General features: G+C 38.5%; 1 non-coding gene across 1 annotated transcript; it reads left to right on the top strand.

The window, feature by feature from the left end:
• The first annotated feature begins 1,161 nt into the window (after positions 1-1,161).
• On the top strand, positions 1,162-1,242 carry LOC132512465 (small nucleolar RNA ZL8). Its single transcript, XR_009538192.1, has one exon. It is a non-coding gene; the product is annotated as a small nucleolar RNA ZL8 (small nucleolar RNA).
• Positions 1,243-4,834: the final 3,592 nt, after the last annotated feature.

Below are 4,834 nucleotides of genomic sequence, written 5' to 3' on the forward strand. Positions count from 1 at the left end.
CTAATAATTTTTTACTGTCTCACTTTCAAAAATACATGAAAAGAATTGAAAGCAAGGACTCAAACAGATATAGGTACACCCATGTTCACAACAGTGTCATTCACAGAAGGAAAACATGGAAGCGACCCAGGTGTCCATCAGCGGATGAATGGATAAACAAAATGTGGTTTAGACAGGCAATGGGTTATTATTCAGCCTTTACGAGGTATAACATTCTGACACCTGCTACAACATGGACGAACCTTAAAGTCATTATGTTAAGTGAAATAAGCCAGACACAAGAGGACAAACATTGTTTGATTCCACTCACCTGAAGTACTTAGAATAGTTAAATTCATCAAAAGACAAAGTCGAATAATGGTTACCAGGGGCTGGGGGAGGGGGAAATAAGGAGTTACGGTTTAATAGGTACGTAATTTCAGTCTGGGATGATGGAAAAGTTCTGGAGATGGATAGTAGGGATGGTCGCCCAACAATGGAAATTTACTTACTTCCGCTGAATTGTATACTGAAAAAAAACCAGTTAAAATGGTAAATCCTACATTAAGTATATTTTGCCACCTTAAAAAGACATGGCCAGCAAAGGACAACCAGACACTTGAGAAAGCCCTCCGAAAGAAAAAGAGCAAAACAAATAAATATAAATAAGAAACCTGGATGATTCAGACACGACTAAAGGAGTAGAAGAAAAATCTGTAAATAGACTCTTTGGTGGAGTGAAAGGAGATACCGCCCCTACACACTGCGTATTACAAAAATAACAGCACACTACCCAAATGGTCATTTCAAAAACAAAGAGAAAACTTTTGAAAATCAAAACATTTGATAACAAAAATTCAATAATAGAATATAAAGTTGGGGAAACAGTCCAGAAATGGACCAAAAGATCAAGAGGTAGAAAAGAGTGGAGGAAGGAAAAGAGGTTTTTTTTCAGAAATTACAATATCAACATAGTTGGGCTTTCAAACCACAGGGGAAATAAAGAAAAGGAAATCATCAAAGGAAATAATAGGAAAGCACTTTTCAGAACTGAAAGCCAATAAGTATCCAGATTGAAGGGGCCCATAAAACACTCTGCAAGATGAATAACAAAAAGCCAAATAAGGCACACTGTTTTGAAATTTCAGAACCCCAGGGATAAAGAAAGGGTTCTAAAAATACCCAAAGGTAATGAGGACCTGGTTGGAATAGAGTTTCTGAGCGCTTCTCTGAGGATCTTTGAAACCACCTGATCTACTCTTATGCTTCTTTCCACCCTGTGTGGCAACTCCCCTGCCCACCCAGACTTGTTTTTTTAAAAGTAAAATTGGTATATAACTACACTAAAAAATAAATTAAAAAATAAAAATACCCAGAAAGGAAAAAATAATGGGTTATATGCTAAGGAAAAGAAATCAGAAACACAACAAGCCTCTTATAAGCAACATCAGACACTGGAATATAATGGAGCAAAACTCAGAATTCTGGGGGAAAACTTACTGCCAGAACTTACTGCCTGGAATTTTATACCCATCTAAATCATAAATTGAATATGAGAAACAATACAGATGTTTTAAGACGTATATAAGGACTCAAAACTTTTCCTTGCCTTTCAGTCTTTCTTAGGAATCTACCAAGAATAAAAGGAAAGCTCTGAACATAACACAGGAAGTGAAGGAGTCCTAGGACAACAGCTGTGCTTTACAGTCTAATGCAGGCTCACATTCTGCAAGAAGACTTTTATGTCCCCATTTTTCTTGACAGCTAAGCAGCAGACACTTGCATTATCTCATCTAATCTTCTCAATGAATCCTAAAAAGAAGACATGATTTTTCAATCCACGTGGTTTAAAGGGTATATAGGCTGTAAGTCTGGAGAAGGAACAAGTTTTAAGAGGAAGATAAGAACTTCTTTTTGAGATACACTCACACCAATATTCATAGCAGCACTATTCACAGTAGCCAAGACACGGAAGCAACCTAAGTATCCATTGACAGATGAATGGATAAAGAAGATGTAAGACATATATATACAACCCTCAGCCATAAAAAAAGAATGAAATAATACCATTTGCAGCAATGTGGATGGACACAGAGATTATCATACTAAGTGAAGTCACTCAGGCAGGGAAAAGCAAATATCATATTATATCACTTATATGTGGAATCTAAAAAATAGTACAAATAAACTTATTTACAAAACAGAAACAGAGTCACAGGCATAGAAAACAAACTTATGGTTACCAAAGGGAAATGTGGGGGAGGGGTAAATTGGGAGTATGGGATTAACAGATGCACACTCCTATATATAAAATAGATAAACAACAAGGATTTACTGTACAGCACAGGGAACTATATTCGATATATTGTAATAAACCATAATGAAAAATAATAGAAAAAAGAATATAGACATATACATATATATGTATAACCAAATCATTTTGCTGTATACCTGAAACTAACACAATATTGTAAATCAACTATGCTTCAATTTTTAAAAATAAATTTAAAAAATAATAATTTTAAAAAAGAACTTCTTTTTGACACATTGAACTTGACAACAATTGGATATATGTATCGGAAGCTTAGGACAGAAGTCTGGGCTGGAGACATGAATTTTAGGAGGAAAATGAAGGTATGAGAGGGGATGAAAAAAACCTACGGAAATCAACATAATTTTAAAACAAAGAGTTGAAAATTGTAAGAGAAATGATAATGAATCAGAGAACAGATCAAAGCTAATAGAATAAAAACAGTAATCAAAGATGTATCAGGGCTTCCCTGGTGGCGCAGTGGTTGAGAGTCCGCCTGCCGATGCAGGGGACACGGGTTCGTGCCCCGGTCTGGGAAGATCCCACATGCCGCAGAGCGGCTGGGCCCGTGAGCCATGGCCGCTGAGCCTGCGCGTCCGGAGCCTGTGCTCCGCAACGGGAGAGGCCACAACAGTGAGAGGCCCGCGTACCGCAAAAAAAAAAAAAGATGCATCAGAAGAAAGAATCCATGACTCATAGAAATACCAAAAGCTAGCAATGAAAAGGTTTTCTCCATGTAGCTGGAAAAATTAATGAAAAGAAACCAAGATCAAGAGTTGTCCTAGTTAAATGTGTTACACGAAAGAGAGAAAAGGAGAAGAAAGAGGAGGAGGAAGGGAAGTTTCCGGAGACCAAATGTTGGTTATCTTTTAAGGGAATCAACCTCCCTACTAGTCTCATGCTTTCAGTGAAGAGGAACTTCTGTGAGGATAACACTCCTAGCTTTTGTCTCCACCTCTACTAATTTCTTCGCCTAAGAGTAGTGCTTTATCTGATATTTGCTTCTGAAAGAGGGAACTGAGCTTGCCTGGCTCAGCTCCTACTCCTGTCTGGTCAAATTCATAAGCTATAAAAAGTATGCATCGTGTCTCCTTACCTGCCAGGTGGTAGGAGTCCAACCTCAGGTGGCGATGTGCAGGTGAACTGTGACTCTGCCCGTGATTCTGTCAAAATCAAGAGGAGAGACTATAAGTGCCTTTGGCCACAGATCTAAAATCACTTTCTCCAATCAGCTTTAAGAAATGCAACTGACATTTCGATCTTCCTTTCCCTACCTCCTGTGTTCTCAAGTTAATCCCCAAATTTGTAACCCAAGTTAGTCCTAATTTGGGAGGGAAAGAGGAAATAACCTAAAATACCAATGGTTACCCACAAAAGATTACCCATAACATTAAGTATGAGAAAACAATGACAAAGTTCGCAAACTGCTAGTTCTTAGGCAAAATATAACGTTGGTAAATGTTCTGTTTGGTGATTTTAGTTGGCATATACAACGTTTTATATGGCCATGTAATTAGGCAGGCATAAGACGTGATTATAACACGTCTTCCTCCAAGGCTGCCTCACATTCAGGTGTCCTGCATAACCTCTGTAGAGGTTGAGTTTGCTACCCCTGCAATAAAGCAGTGATGACAGAATCTGAAGTTAAACAGAATAGTTGTAGATCTCTAAGTACCTATATGGCTAGACCTGCAAGCCAAATGCTGACTGAAAAAGCAAGCTGCAGAATAATGCATACAGTAGGGTATCATTTACGTATGTTTAAACACAACATATTTTCTGAATTGCTGTTATGATTCATATGAAAGGTTTTCTTTTTTCTTCTCTCTCTAGAACTTTCTAGAATCTTTTCTATACACTCATGTTCTGCATTTCATGATGGTATGTTTATGAACATGAGAGACAAAGACACTGACCTCACTGAGCTTACACTCCAATAGGTAATAAATTACAAACAGATGAATGCACATGTCATATGACAGGACTCTGTAACTTATAAAGAATAAATAAACCAGGGCAAGGGTTTCCTCCTCTTCCGGTGGTTTGTGTAGGGCAGAACCATCATATAGGGGAGGAGGGGTACACTGCTGATTGGAATTGGACAAAACTTTCAAACTGCCTTTCCAAATGGCCATGCCGACTTATAATCCCAACGGTAGGATAATCTTCCCCTCCCCCCCACCCCGTTTGATAGAAACCCGTTGTATCCATTTTCATTTCCTGGATTAAGTTGTGATTTGCCTCTTGATATTGTTTTCCTGTTGGGTTGTACAGCTGATTCGTGTTTCTTCTCCACAGACCCAATTTCTGGTTCCAAGTTCATCAGTGCTCCGACCACAGACCCCTTACTGGAAAGTGTCCGTGAAGCACTCCTCATGCTTGATGCAATCACCCAGGCTGTATTTCCATGCCTGCTCTGGGCCTCAGCAGGTGTCACCACTGATATCTTACTTAAGCCTCACCACATGCCGAAAGTTAAGTGGTAAGTATCTTCATTGCCCAGATAAGCAAACAGACTCTAAGATGATGAATTACTTATTTCAA

This window comes from Lagenorhynchus albirostris, chromosome 20 (assembly GCF_949774975.1).
Source record: "Lagenorhynchus albirostris chromosome 20, mLagAlb1.1, whole genome shotgun sequence".
Lineage (NCBI taxonomy): Eukaryota > Metazoa > Chordata > Mammalia > Artiodactyla > Delphinidae > Lagenorhynchus > Lagenorhynchus albirostris.